Source organism: Mus musculus, chromosome 9 (genome assembly GCF_000001635.26).
Source record: "Mus musculus strain C57BL/6J chromosome 9, GRCm38.p6 C57BL/6J".
In the NCBI taxonomy this organism is placed as follows: domain Eukaryota; kingdom Metazoa; phylum Chordata; class Mammalia; order Rodentia; family Muridae; genus Mus; species Mus musculus.
Window position 1 is genome coordinate 97,232,658 of NC_000075.6, and position 15,631 is coordinate 97,248,288.

General features: G+C 43.6%; 1 pseudogene; it reads right to left on the reverse strand.

The window, feature by feature from the left end:
• Positions 1-1,152: 1,152 nt before the first annotated feature.
• Positions 1,153-7,771, reverse strand: Gm29240 (annotated as a pseudogene).
• Between the last annotated feature and the right edge of the window lie 7,860 nt (positions 7,772-15,631).

Genomic DNA, 15,631 nt, shown 5'->3' on the forward strand with positions numbered 1-15,631 from the left:
CTTTTTTTAGAAAGATAGGTCATGAAATACCATGGGTATACACTTACTGCTGCTCTTCAAGTGAATAGGTTCTTGGTCAGAAATGATGTGTGTGGGACACTATGATGATGGCAAGACATTTGCAATTCTATTGAATTCTGTTGACAGCAATTCAAGAAAAGCACAGAGAAGACAAATTCCCATCCAGGGTATATTCCTGGTCTACGAGGACATGTTCTTTCCCCCTTTGTGATGAAGTGGACACGCTATAATGCATCTGTTGGTGAGTGGTTGGCTAGGAGACCCAGGGGATTGTGCTGGTCTAGGGCTCATGGCTGTTGGCAAGCCAGGCGCTTGGTGAAGGGAGGCCACATTTTGAGCCCGTGTTTAACTGCATCCTTGCCATGCTGCCCATTTTCTGCATGTTCTAAGATGACTTGTGTCCTATGTATATTATGAAGAACTTCTCAACAGAGGCCCTTTAGTGAACACCATAGCTGGCTGGAGCATAGACATCTATCATCACTTAGTGAGTGTCACCCGGAACATAGACATCTATCACTTCTGTGTCACCCATAAAGGCTCAGTCTCACATCCTTCACAGAATTTAAGTTTTTTAAAATTATTACTTCTAAAATTCCTTTTTATGACATGACCTCCTTCTCTATGATCTGGCCCTCAGTGTTACAGATGTTGGATGTTTTGCTTTGTGCTGAAAACAACTTTTCAAAGTTGTTTCCATTGTTAAAATCCCTATTTTCTTTGCCTGTTTGCATTACTTAATTCCTGCTGACCTGTTTTCAGGTTTCTTTTTTTTTTCTTTTTTTGTCATTCCGTGCTATAACCCTCACTCAATGAATTTTTAATGTTACACATTCACATGTTTTTTTCCCAGTTCTAAAATTTCTCCGTTTTAAGAATGTGTGTGTGTGTGTGTGTGTGTGTGTGTGTGTGTGTGTGTGTGTATATATATCAGCTGAGGCTGACTGCACCTTCTTATTCAAAGAGGTCTTTGCCTCATGGGGAGTGTTTTTTTAACATTAAAAAAATGGCATTGTTTTACTTTTGCCAGCTGGCATGGGTTGCATGTTGTGGTAGGTGTGCTGGGCTCAGTGCAGGTATGAGTGGGGTTGGGGAGGTGATGGCTTGGTGGTTGGAAGGGAAAGAAGAGGATTAGATGGGCTTCTGGGAAGTTCGGAGGAAAGAATCATGGCCCACCTCAGCTAAGCCGCCAATGAGGTTGAGAAACTCTTGGAAATCTAGCTGCCCGTCACAGTTGAGGTCCAGCTTCTTCATCATGTGGTCAAGATACTGGGGTCCTTCTGGTTCCTTGTGAAGGCGGCCAGCTCCGTGTTTATGAAGGAAAGGGATTCAGTTTTTGAGAGTTAAGGGTTGTTTCTATCCTTCCCACTGTACTTTTGGAAAACAGCAATCAGGGATTCGATGTATCTCTCAGTCTCTGTAGGCTTCTTTGCCAAGTTGAGGAGCGAGGTCCGACTGTGACTTCGGCTGACGGTGGCTGGGACAGGAGTGGCTGGGGGGTGTTTTAAAAGCTCTTTATGCCCTTGACTTCACTGTCTGGATCATCTCAGAGTTTCCACCTGTAGAGCGTGTATCCTCTGAGAATTGATCACACTGTCTTCATCCTTTGAATATCAGGTACTTTTAAATTGAATTTTAGGCATTTTGGGCATCACATTATAAGTCTTTTGGTCTTCTTATCTACCATGGGGAATGTTGATTTATATTATTAGCAGGTAATCAGCCTCATTAGGTTCAAAGTTTTCCCTTGACATTTGCAGATGGTGGTTGCAATGGAAGCCTAGCTTCTGAAGCCTTCACATTGCCCCGTGGGTCAGTTTCTTGTGGGTAGCACTCCAAGACAGGACAACGGATGACATTTTAACCTGGATCCCTCAGTCTTCATGCAGCTGTGCTGTACATGCTCAGCTGAGGGATGATGCTGGAACCTGAGGCAGGGTGAGCACATCCCATTCTCCAGCTTCCTTCTCTCTATGATCTCCACATTTTTAGTGCCCAGGGATAGATAGTTCCCACCCGTTCTTTACTCAGTTTTCCTGAAGTACTTTTAAGGTCCTGGTATGGGACACAGGACTGCTGTTGGGTCAAAGTCAAAGGACAAAAGAGAAAAAAATCTAGGAAGCTCACCTCTTGGAATCGATCGCTCTGTTATCTTTCTGATCTATCTACAGCTGCTTACCTTCTGAGTCTATGAGTAGTTTCTGTTTGTGTCTGAGTTTTCCACTGTAAGCAGTGGGGGAGGTTGGTGGATTATTCCACTTTGTCTGGCTCTGGGCTTTCCAGACATTGAGGTTTTCAGCAGTGTTTCTAAGGGTGCTGCCTGGGAAGCAGAGAGCTTGTTCATGCTCTTGTACCAGTGAATAGGTCACACTGGTGATGGAGATGCTGCACCAAGTATCGGATGGAGAAAGAGAATGTCTATATCACTGAAGTGTAGCTGAGAGTTTATTCCTTAATCATTGATGAACAAACATCCAGTTATTTTTGGAGCACTTTCTGTTTGCTGCCAAACACATTGGAAACAGAAGACTTTTTTTTTTTTTTTTTTTTTTTTGCTTAAAACATGATGTCTGTTGGTATTTAAATGGCAGTTGGTGCTTGGAGTTGCCAAGAGCTGTTGTAGGATTAGAGATGTTTTTGTTGTAGCTGTTGTTGAGTTTCCTGAATGAAAACTGGAACTCCTGTGGCAGCCAAATAATGGCTTGTCTTCCTTATGGGAACAAATAGAACCTATAATTTGAATAAGACTCTCTGTTTTAAGATAAGATACTGTACCCTGTTTTGGAACATTTGTTATATCATTCTGTGATGGGTAGGTAGGTAGGGAGACACACACTTTCCTTTCTCTATTTAGAGACTTATTAAGAAACCTTGTTTCATCTTTTGTTTGTTTGTTTGGTCCCCCCCCCCCCCCCCCCCCCCAGACAGAGTTTCTCTGTGTAGCCCTGGCTGTCCTGGAACTCACTTTGTAGACCAGGCTGGCCTCGAACTCAGAAATCCACCTGCCTCTACCTCCCAAGTGCTGGGATTAAAGGCGTGCGTCACCACTGCCCGGCTTTGTTTCATCTTTTGATGTGTGCTGTTTATATAGAAAGGATTTATTTTTTTAAACTGCAGATTCAAGTTTTGCTCCACAGCAAAAATGAATCACAGAGACCTTTGTTCCTTTTGAGTCCCAGATAAGGCAAAAGGGTTGTAACTGGACTTTGTGTTGGACCCACAAGTTTTGCTCAGTAGGCGTTATACAAAAGGTCATGGTATTCAAGCCCCTTTTTCTCCTGGCCCAGTTTCTGGGGACTCTGGGGATTGAGTTGTGGGTTGCAGGCAACTCCTTGGCTCCTGGCCTCAGTTACTGGAGGAGAAATGTCATAGCTGAGGTCAAGGCTTCTTCGATCAGGGAATATTTTTGCAATTTAGGGGAACGGCTGGAGAGAGTAAATGTTGTAGCAGGCTATTTCTTGTATCTTGTGTTTGACAGAATTAAAAGACATGTAAAGCCCTTTGGCCAGTCTTTGTCACTAAGGGTTTTGAAAATGTTCATTTTATTCTAATTAAAAATAACCAAAATACCATTTAGCCCAGAGAGAGAGAGGTGGCCTCCAGGCTGCTGGGTCCTAAAGTACTAAGCATATCCAACGTTCACAAATATTGCATGTCCTTCTAGGGGGTCCCTCCTGGGCAACAATTTCTTGTAGTAATCACTATGGCGATCTCAGTTTAAAGAAGACTCATAATGAGTATTGAGAGGAGGAAGTTTAAGAAAAATTTGCGTTTTGCCCACAAAGTAGCTTGCTGCTTACAGACTTGTGGCAACATGGGTAGAGTTAGTCTGTACAACTTCATTTATAGATTAAATTTCCACCTTCTCTTAGGGCCAGAGTGCCAGCCAACTGGGCCATAACCAGGAGGGGTTTTTGCAGTAGTCTAGATCAGAAAGAACCAGTGACCAGTATCTAAAGTCAGATCAACATGGGCCATGTGGTGTGAAAGGCAACCTCAACAGGCAATGGGAGCAAGATGGAAGGAAAGTGGTCCAAGAATAAATGATGTGGTTGTATGGTCCCCAGCACTGTGGAACTCGAAGTTTACACTCATTAGTTTGGGTAGAGTGGGTTAGAGTGAGGGCAGGGGAGTGATGTAGACAGAGTGTCAGGTTGTGGTAAAGGAATAGGACATAACCAGTCACTGGAAGGATCTCTTCAACACTTATTTCCAACATTTATACTAATTTTTATTGTCCTTTCTTTTTGCCATAGAAGTGGCTATAGAATTCACTGTAAAGAAACATCCTTCATTTTTAATTCCACTTAACTTCTTTATTTTAAAATATTTTTATTATACTATTAAATGTGTTAAAAGATACACAAAGCAGAAAACACAAATCTAGATGACATGGAAAAGAATTGGGGATAAAGTGAAAATGTTCCAGGCCTTGGAGCTTCTGGGACAACTGCTTCTGGCCTTGGTGCTCCCAGGACAGCTGTTTTCAGCATTTTAGTGAGATGTCCTGAAATTTTGGTGAACATCCTTGCAATCTTTTCATATAAAGCAACAATTTCCACTTCCTAGCAGATTCTGTTTAGAGTCACTGGTTTTCAAAATGCACCAGGAGGGCCTGCCTGAAACAGTGTTGTCCTGTGCGCTGTTGATGTATCAGAGCTGCATCGGGCTCTGTCCTTGATTGCTGATGGGCTGCTGAAGGCCAGAGAGGCAAGCCTGAGCAAGATCAGAAAAGGACATGTACCCAGACACTATTGCATATGCCAGAAAGATTTTGCTGAAGGGACCCTGTTATAGCTGTCTCGTATGAGGCTATGTCAGTGCCCGGAAAATACAGAAGTGGATGCTCGCAGTCATCTATAAGATGGTACACAGGGCCCCCAATGGAGAAGCTAGAGAAAGCACCCAAGGAGCTGAAGGGGTCTGCAACCCTATAGGTGCAACAACAATATGAACTAACCAGTACCTCCAGAGCTCGTCTCTCTAGCTGCATATGTAGCAGAAGATGGCCTAGTCGGCCATCACTGGGAAGAGAGGCTCCTTGGTACTGCAAACTTTATATGCCCAGTACAGGGGAATGCCAGTGCCAAAAGGCGGGAGTGGGTGGGTAGGGGAGCAGGGCGGAGGGAGGGTATAGGGAACTTTCGGGATAGCATTTGAAATGTATATAAAGAAAATATCTAATAAAAATAAATATTAAAAAAAAGAAAAGGACACATGACACCCATGAAAATGAAGGCAAAAGGCACCAAAGAGACAAAGACCCCTGGCCCTCTCAGGAGTTGCAGTTTGAAACGTCATCAGGGGATGGTCGCACCAGGAAGGGAGCATTTGATGGATATATGGGATAGTGAGAGAACATATAGGCACCTGGAGGAATAGAAAATATCAAATGCAAAGGTCCCAAGGAGAGAGGGTCGAGAGAGGGTGCATCTGGACGAGGGATTCAGAACTGTAGAAGAGGTCAGAGCAGGACTGGCCAACTGGAGTGGCTTTGACTTGGACTATGATAAATCGGCCAGAGGAGGCAAGTGATAAGAGGCAGCATTTCACCTCAGTCTGGTTTGCTCATGGATCCATGTTGCCTGTCAGAGAGTTGAGCGGTTGAATTAGGAAATGGTACATTCTGACCCGTGTTTCATGTTGGTGCCGGCAGCAGTATGGAGCATGGGTTTGGAGCAGACAGAGTCTTTGAAATCCTGTTAAACTGATAGTCACTTACACTGTCTATATATGCTTTGAAGTTGACCTTGTGAGCTGTCTAGGTGAGCCATGATTGCTGGGTGAACACTCCAGGTAAGCCAGCCGTCCTTTCTGTAGCAAGAAGCACATTCTGCAGGATTTGGAGGAGTCTCCAGTTATGTCTGAAGTTATTGGATGTGCTCTGCAGTGGTCCAACATTAGTTTGTCAATGTCTGTGGCGTGTTTCATCCTGGGCAGCATCTGATACCACTTAGACAAAAGACCTGGGAGAGCAAAGCCCAGAACGATCTAATTAAAGTGTAAAGCTCTGCTGCCCATGCTGGTGTAAGGAGACTGAGTTTTAAATCAATGTCATCACAGTCGCTCGGTGGGGGAAGCACGACTCTCCGAGCATCTTCTGCACTAAGACCTTATTATGATGATGGGTCTAAAAAACACACATGAGTTGTGCACACCCGAGGATAACAAGAACTCCAAACCATGACAAGTCCAATGAACTGTTTAATTGGAAAGGATTTTATTTGAGTTAGCTGCTGCTGCCCTGTTGCCTCTCTGGCTATGATGGAAAGCTACGGAGTGTCAGTCATCACCAACATACCCACAATCCAGCGGCAGAATATAAGTGTAAATTATGCTAAAATTAAAGAGGAAAGACTCAAGAAACAAAAACATTTAGATGAGTATGGCCTCCAGAGTCTTCCATGGTCAGCAGGCACTGAAGGTCTGATTTGACATCACTCCTTGTCCGCTGTCAGTTGGGGAAGGAAGTTGCTAAGGAAGAGTTTCAGGGATGGGTGTGAGGGGTCCTGCCAATGCATTGCATGGACAGTGTCAGAGCAAATAGAGGCTGACCCCTCACTGGGGGCAAGCTCCTGCTAACTATACCTTCTCCACACTGCCCACTGTTCTGTCAGAGACCAAGGGGATACTCTGGAGGAGGGAGAGAGAGAGAGAGAGAGAGAGAGAGAGAGAGAGAGAGAGAGAGAGAGAGAAGGGAAGGGAAGGGAAGAAGGGAAGGGAAGGGAAGGGAAGGGAAGGGAAGGGAAGGGAAGAGAAGAGAAGAGAAGAGAAGAGAAGAGAAGAGAAGAGAAGAGAAGAGAAGAGAAGAGAAGAGAAGAGAAGAGAAGAGAAGAGAAGAGAAGAGAAGAGAAAAAAGAAGAGAAGCATTTTCAGACAGGGAGGCAATACTAACATGGCTTCACTCGGTATAATGATGTCTATTTTTTTTTTAATTTTGAAAGCAAAATAAAACTTCTAAGCATATGAAAAGGCTCATTCTCTGCTCCTAGCCTTTGCACCCTCTTTCCTGACCCAGCTACAGGAACCATATTAGGGTCCCTTCCTCAATAAAATTAATGCTTTGGAAAGACCAATATGGAAAACGAACTTGACAAGACAAAAGACACACAAGTCCCAGCACTAGAATTAGACTAGGGCATGGCTTTGGGATAGGCAAGATTAATTAATTAATATCAATTAACAAATTAGTTTTATTATCATAGAAGAATCATAATAATCTTGCAGCAGAAAAGGCATATATATCTCTATATATGAAATATTGATATATACTCTGTTCTTTCCTGTTGTAGTGTAGAAGGTAAGGTATGTTTATACTCTGCCCTCCCTTTGCCCTGCCCACAATAGCATATCTTTTTCAGCTGTTTAATGCTCAGCAGGTGACTCATGCTTTGCCCATCCTTTCTTCACGGACATTTAATTTATTTCTATATTTTGTTATTATAAACAAGTGCCATTGATTGACATATCTTCTTGATGTATTCTGGGCTCCACAGTGGGGATGCTCATTTTGTTATTTACAGCACAAAATATAGCCCTGGCTATATATAGCGGATGCTCAGTAAGTGAAAGCCAGGTAAACTGAACTCAGAATCCCAGATGGTCAGCCATGAGGAACATGGCCCTGATGGAAGGTAAGGTGATGAGGCATGGTAAGACCGTCATCTGTACCCCTCTTGCCCCCAGCTCTGAAAACTGCATCCTTCAGCTTCCCGCTCCTGCTCTCATTAAGTAAATGCTCCTCCTTCATTTACCCCTCAGGCGAGACCACCGGGCCTCCCCTTTCTGGCTACATCTCATATTCTGACCATGTCACCTGCTAAGAGACACGAGTCTTAAAATCCTGGAGAACAGATAGTAGCTGTCTGCAGTGCCAAGTCATAACTGGCTTACTCACAGGCTTCCAGTTAGTCACCTAGCCAGATAATCAAGGCCTAAGAGTTGAGATTCCAACTCAAACAGCCTGAACTCATCTCCCATATGTCACTTGCTACTGTGTGACACTGGGCAAGTCAGCCTGTCTTTCTTTCTCTTTAATAGAGGTATTTACATTATGTCTACTGTCTTGGTCCTATTGAGCATATGTATCGAGAGTCAAGGTAGCTTAACAATAGAAAACTACTTTTCACTCTTCTGGAGGCTGGGAAGCCCAAGTTTAAGCAGATTTGCTAACTGGTAACAGCCTGTCTTCTAAGGTAACACCGCATGGCAGGCCAGTTCTCCACAGCCTTCTTTGATGCTGTTGTGCTGAAGTTCTTCCTCCAGGGTCTTTGTGTCCTAATATTGTCCTCTTAGTGGGTGCTGGGGAGACAACACAAAATTTAGACCATTACACTTCAGTGTTATTGAAAGTACCAATGAGTTCACACACGTACACGCACACGTACACGCACACGCACACGCGCACACACATATGGGCATTTAGAGAAGCTGCTGCATGTAGGCTGTGACACTGAACACTCCTCTCTTGTGTTGCATTTGCTTTGCTTCCTGGGAGTGAACGCACAGTCCTGGTAAGTTTTTAATAAAGTCAGTAAAAATCCATGGGCAGTAAATGCCATCAGTTTCCAAGGTGAAGAAGTGACCCATGCCCAGTGACAGTGCACGATCCCCTCTGCGTTCCTAGAATGATCCATGCTTAGCTTTGTAAGTAGAATTAAATCAGTTTTCAGAAATAGTTATGCGCAGTCCCAGCTGGTTCTCCATGGTCTGTCATGAGGTATCCATTGTTTCAATGCAGAGGAGGCAGCTGTCTTAGAGGAATGATGCAGGTAAATATGGGTAGAGTTTATGTGATGCCTTGTAGACTTTACTGAGATGAGCCATCTTAAGCTCTTGCTTAATCCAGATTCCTAGGCTCACCCCAGAGAAATTGAGCACTAGACCTAGGGTTGGATCTGCATATCACTAACAATCCCACATTTCTCTCCCAAGCAAGCAAGAAGAGCCTAGCCCTGCCTGCTTAAAGATGGTGGCCTGGGTGTACCAATGAAGACTCTCACTAGAGAAGCAGAAATTGACTCTAGGGCCAAGCCTGAGTATCTTGATGACAACAACAGCAAAACCTTCACAGCCAACATGAGGCAATTTTTCTAACTGCTCCATGTGTGGAAACTCATGGTCCTTTCAAGAAACTGTCACCATGGCAAAGCTGTGAGGCATTTGCAGAGCGGTTAAAAACTTAAGCTCGCTGGGCATGGTGGTGCACACCTTTAATCCCAGCACTCGGGAGGCAGAGGCAGGCGGATTTCTGAGTTCGAGGCCAGCATGGTCTACAAAGTGAGCTCCAGGACAGCCAGGGCTATACAGAGAAACCCTGTCTTGAACCCCCCCCCCCAAAAAAAAAGCAAACCAAACCAACCAACCAACCAAACAAACAAACAAACAAACAAACAAACAAAAAAAAACCCACCAAAAAACCCAACCAACCAAACCAAACCAAACCAAACCAAACCAAACCAACCAACCAAACAAACAAAAAAACCCCTTAAGCTCAGGGTTAGATCTGGCTTTGGATTTTGACTTTGACTTATCAGCTATGTATCACTGGACCAGCTACTCCACCTCCCCAGAGCTGATCCATCTCATCAACTTGATGTGTGATAATGGAACCCACTTCGAAAGGTTTTTTTAAGTTTAAATGAGAAGATGAATGGAACGCAATTAGCGCAGCCCCTGGCACCTGGGACATACCGCCCACTAAAATAGCGCTCTGGCATTCAGAAGAATCCTAGGAGCGGCCAGTAGAAAACTGAAAGACTGAGAAACCAGGCAAGGTCATGTGGATGGTAAGTGGAAGAGGTGGATGGGCCTGGGGTCCGGCAGATTTGGGAGGGACTGGAGCATGGCACTGGGATATGAGTCTTGTTGAGAGTTGGGCCTTTTTCTATAGTGAGTTGAGAGTCATATCCAAATAATGTATGATATAAAATAGCAGGATTCGAGGAGTATATTCAACAAGTGGAAATGGAACACTAACTTAAGAACTGTCAGATCAGCTCTTCCTAGCATTGGAGGCAGACTGCAGTGTGCAGGGACCCCTTCCAAACACAGGCTGTGCTCTGGAACAAACAGTTGGATCAGAGCACATAGATAGTAGTAGAAATAAAGACAGTTTACTAAGGGGAGCTTTCTAAGGACTGAAGGGGCACAGAGAGGTGGGACAGGCAGAAGATCAGTGGCCCTGGGTCACAGTCATGATCCCCCCCTTTCCTGACTCATTTACATAGCACCCACATTCCCCCTCATGTAGATGTGGTGGGCCTTTCTCCTGTATGCTGTGGGCCTTACATGTAGCTTTTTGGTGGTGGAGGTGGGTGGGTGTGTTTTATGAGATTAAACCTTTTTCTCTGTTAACGGTTTCTTTCACTCGCTAATCTTGATACCTCTCTCTCCCTACTCTTTGTCCTCATAACTTCCCTCTGGAAGCTCTGGTCTCAGAAATATTTTGGGCAGCTTAAGAATGATGATCAGACTTCTACACTTTGTCATGTTGGTGAAGGGCATAGCCGTCTGCCTGAAAGGGACCATAAAGCTCTCTCACTATCTGATCCACTGGTCGGAGAGGAGGCGTTGGATCCTCTGCGGTAGGAGTTGGCTGGAAGGCATGTGTTACAAGGATTTTACTTTGAAAATGCCACACATTAGAAGGCATATGTTTTTAGAAGCGTAGATACAAGAACTAAGAAAGAGTAACTCATTATGTCAGCCAAAGGTCTCCCAGGGACAAGAGTGCCCCAGGAGGCTGATCCTTGGAAAGCTTGCTCCTGGGTTGTTGAAAACAATACAACAACAACAACAACATCATCAAAACCACCACCACCACCACCACCACCACCACCACCATCACCACCACCACCACCACCACCACCATCACCACCACAACAACAACTACAGCAACATACTGCTAATGGCTCTGTATTGAGAAATGTAGCAAACCACAAAAGAACAATTTTAGGAAGGGAACAGTGGAAGGATAGATTACAAGGGGGGCAGGGTGAACCTGTAACAATGGAGCAGATAGTATAGCAACAGGGCTAAAATAAAAGTAGCAATGAAACAACAATTGCAATTATTGAAATGGGACTTATCTCTGTCTTTCAGGGGATGTCCTTTGATGGATTTCTGATTGAGGAGTTTTCAGAGCTTTTAGCAGCTCTGTCTTTAAGCTGTTCCCCAGGCTAGGCAGCCTAAGACAGGCAACACTTCACCTTTACTCTCACTGTTCACGTTCTTTTAGTCTAAGTGGGGGAAGCTCTTATCCTCACCAGGTGTCAGTCACGTCAAAAGCTCCTTGACAGGGCTCATCTATCAGCGTTTATTTTGCTGTTACAGCTTATATAAGTGCTCTAGATAGCCACATGCTACAGATTTTATCTGGATGATGAAGCTATGGATGCGGAAGTGCTCCCCAACCTTCAGGTGAAGACTGTTGACGGTCGACTGTATGTTTTGTTCCTGGGCCATGCAGAGGGCAGTTCCCAAGGCTGGAGGGGTAACAGTAAGTCCATTGGCTTTTGAGAATTCTCATTAATAATTGATTACTACACAAGATCATTTAGTAAGGAGTCCTGGGTTATTGACTAAGGCACAGAACGAAACCCTATTTTGGTTATCTGTAGTTACTTCGGTAGGACTTTTATCAGGTAACCTTGGATAGCATCAGTCTTTGGCGCTGAAGGGCAGCTCCTTGTTCTTTGGAACCACAAGGAAAGGGAAGCTTTTGTTCCAGTGCTCTGGTTCCCATAGTTGTGGCAAGCACTGTCCCTTTGGAACCTTCCTTCTTCTTCCTGGCATTTCTCTGATGGGTGGGTTGTTAATCTCTCTGGGAAACGCACTGTCCCAGAGTTAAGATTATTGGTTCAGCCCAATCTCATATCTGTAATTATTTTCTCTAGGGCCTCTTGGATTTTTCTACTTCACTTATGCTGTGTAGAGAGAATATCTTGTGTATTGTATGGATGTATCACCTGTCAATTAAAAAGCCTGTGGCCTATTGTAAAGGGTAGAATAGAAGGTGGGACATCTGGAAGGCAGAAAGAATTCTGGGATAGAGTTAGGTATAGGGGATTCATCAGGGAAGATGTGACAAGATGCATGGTTCCTGAGCACAGGTAATCAGCCACATGGCAGAATATAGGTTAAAATAAATGGGGTATTTTAAGCTATGGCCTTGTCAGAGAAGAAACTAGCTATATGGCCAAGGTATTTGTAAATATATTTTGAGTCTGAGTCTTATATTTGGGAGCATGAGGCTGGAAGGAAGAACTAGACCAAACTTCTATGATGCTGTTAGGAACCCCCAATACTAAATGTAAAAGTTAACTTGGAGTGTCTGCAAAACCACAGCCCTTTTCTCTAGTGTCTTCCTACTGTCTGGAGAGGACTGACTGATGAAATAAGTGTTCAGCCATAATGTGACCTTAAGAATAATGTTAGCAGCCATCAATCATGGTAAACTTCCGCTTGTGTGCACCATTATTAACCTGTACTTCTTGTGTCTCTTCATGACCTATGTGGACTTTTTGTAAAATGCTGAAGTTTTTAATATAAAAAAGTTTTAAGCCGGGCGTGGTGGCGCACGCGTTTAATCCCAGCACTTGGGAGGCAGAGGCAGGCGGATTTCTGAGTTCGAGGCCAGCCTGGTCTACAAAGTGAGTTCCAGGACAGCCAGGGCTATACAGAGAAACCCTGTCTCGAAAAAAAAAAAAAGTTTTAAACATAAGAAAGTGAGGTTTGTCCTCATTTTAAAATATTTCCACTTTAGTGCAAAACTACCATCTAAAATCCTTTCTAATCTGAAAGCATTATTGTCAGATGTATATGCTATATAAGTTTTATATGCTTTATCATCTTGGTTAAAATATTTTAAATTATGTATACACAAATATGTCTTTATTGGCGGTGATGAGGGATGTGCACATTAGTGTAGCTTTACACGGAGGCCAGAAGAGGGCGCTAGATCTTTTACACATTGACTTACAGGGAATTCATAGCTTCCCAACATGGGTGCTAAAAACTGAACCTGGGTTTTCTGCCAGAGCAGTATAACTGCTAAGCCATCTCTCTAACCCCTGTCTTGATTTTCTTGCCTTATTTTTCTTAAAGCCATTTAATAAAGTATATATTTCAAAGAAAGCCATCAAAGATATAACTGAAAGAAAGAAGACATGGACATTGCATTTTAAATATCTATCAGTTATAAACATATGCAAACCTTGTAAATAGTCTGGAGATATCTCTGTTTTTCTCTGACTAAGAAATTCAAATCCAATTTGGAAGGGATTCATGTTTTGTTATCACAGATGTTATAAACTGTTTTTGTTAAAGGTCTGGACTCTCATTTGGACCTGCAAGGGGAAGAGAAAGCCCAATGAAATGCTGGTCTGTTATGTCCTTTACTTAGGGTTACCTCATTAATGTGCAGACAAGAAGAAGGTAGACTGTTAGCTTAAATCTATGATTACTCCATAAACAGCAAAAATTCTCAGGATAATTATTCCTCATCTGAGGATCACTGTTCATGACAGCAATGCCTTATCCTGAAGATGGGCAACCCTGTCCTGAGAGCCAGTTGAGGGTTTTCCCTTTCCACTCCTGGGGGTGTTGACCATTCACCTTTCACCAGGCCCCTGAATCTTTACATACTAGACTGGCCATGGTGGGTGTTTGGTGAGGTCAAGAGTCCATCGTTTGCATTTGAAACAGGTCTGAATCTCTGAGGCTTCTTGGAGGGGTCCTTTGATGTGTATGGGCCCTGATAGTGGTACCTAAAAGAACAGATGCAACCATCTGAAATCTCTCTCTCCTTTTCTCTACCTCTTTCTGTCATCCTTCAGCTCTGGGTTATTGAGTATCAAGTGTTCAGCAGCTGAGTCTGGGGAGTGTGATATCCCATCTGTTGCTTCTAAACTCTGCTATGGACGTCAGGGAGATGATCAGCTAATGAAATTCTGGCTCTGAAAAGCTTGTCTTTTGGGAGATGAGAGATCCAGGTTGATGAATTTCCTCAAAGCCTCAATTATTCTGTTGAGACACTGGCCAAGGTTTTCCTTCTTTTCCTGATCTTATTATAATTAGGAGGCTCTTTAGTGCAGTGTACCTTTTCAGTACTGCAACAAGACCCTCCACCACTGCTTTGTTGCTGTAAAGAGACACTATGATCACAGCAACTCTTATAAAAGAAAGCATTTATTGGAGCTCGCTTATAGTTTTGGAGATTTAGTCCATTATTAGCATGGCAGGAAGTGTTGTGGCACAGACAAGCATGGTGCTGTAGAAGTAGCTGAGAGTCCTACATCCACATACATCCACATGCCAAGGGCCAGCCTCGGCATGGAGAGGGGTTCTGAGAGAAGTCAGACCATGGATCTAAGCTGATGACCTGTGTTCTGCTTGATCTAGCTTTTCCAGTCTCCTTATTTCTATGTTCTGCTTTCTCTTTGGAGATCTCTGTCTATTCTCTTGCTATTCTGAGATCTCTCTGTCCACATTCTGCTTGCTTGTGTCAGTTCTCCAAACAGTTCTCTCTTTTTATCCTAAAAAATTCTCTGGATAGCTCATCTCCTGCGGAACACAAGTCCAGTCTTTGATGTTCCATATCAATTCAGTCATTTATTCCAGGTTTCCTTTTGATTATCTTATGAATCAGCATCCCATGACCCCAGCCCTTTGATTCTTAGGTGACAACAAGCATACATTTTTTTTCTTAACATTGCAAAAGACTTCAGAGATCTGTCTGCCTTTGTTAAGCACAGGTGATAAGCTGAAATTGCCATTTCTACCACATCTGGGCCTAACCTTGCTGTGTCCCAGGCTGATCTTGAACTCAGGAATCTGTCCTAGGCTGACCTTGAACTCAGGAATCTGCCTGCCTTTGTATTTTTCTGACAAGCTTGCTCACAGTATAGCTACCTTTGCTCCCTTAGATTCATGAAGCCCCTCATAATTTATATTGCATCCTCATATTTGCATACTTGGGAAACTATACATATCTTGAAGTCATATACTTAGAGCGCTTTCCCATACCCTTGAAGGTCCCAGCATCTACTATTTTCCTTAGATATTAGCCACACCTTCAGCTCCTTGACTCTGCTGTCTCTAATTCTCATGGATTCATTAACATTTACAGGAAAGACATTGCTCAGAGGAATGTGAAATATGTACATTCTTATACAAATAAGCCTTACACCCACAGCAGCCATTGATACTCATGGAAGCTCACACCAGGGCCCTGTCCCATGGGCAGGAACCATGTCACTCTGTCCCCACCAGGGCCACACTGGGTTCAGCATCCACATCCATAGACAGTAGGGAAAGAGAAAGCCCCTGGGCCTGGTTTGGGCTTTTCAAAGTCCATGCCCAGTGATATACTTCCAGCAAAGCTATAATCCTTCTCAAGTGGTGCCGCTCCCTGATAACTAAGCAGTCAAATATATGAGCCTATGAAGCCATTCCTACTTAAACTACCATAGAAAGCATCTTGGAATCCTTTCAGTTATGGTTTTAAATTACCTATGGGCTGGGGAGATGGTTCAGCCGGTAAAGTGTTCATCTTGCAAGCATGAGAATATTAATCCATTCCCCAGAACCCACATTCAAAAAGCTGGGT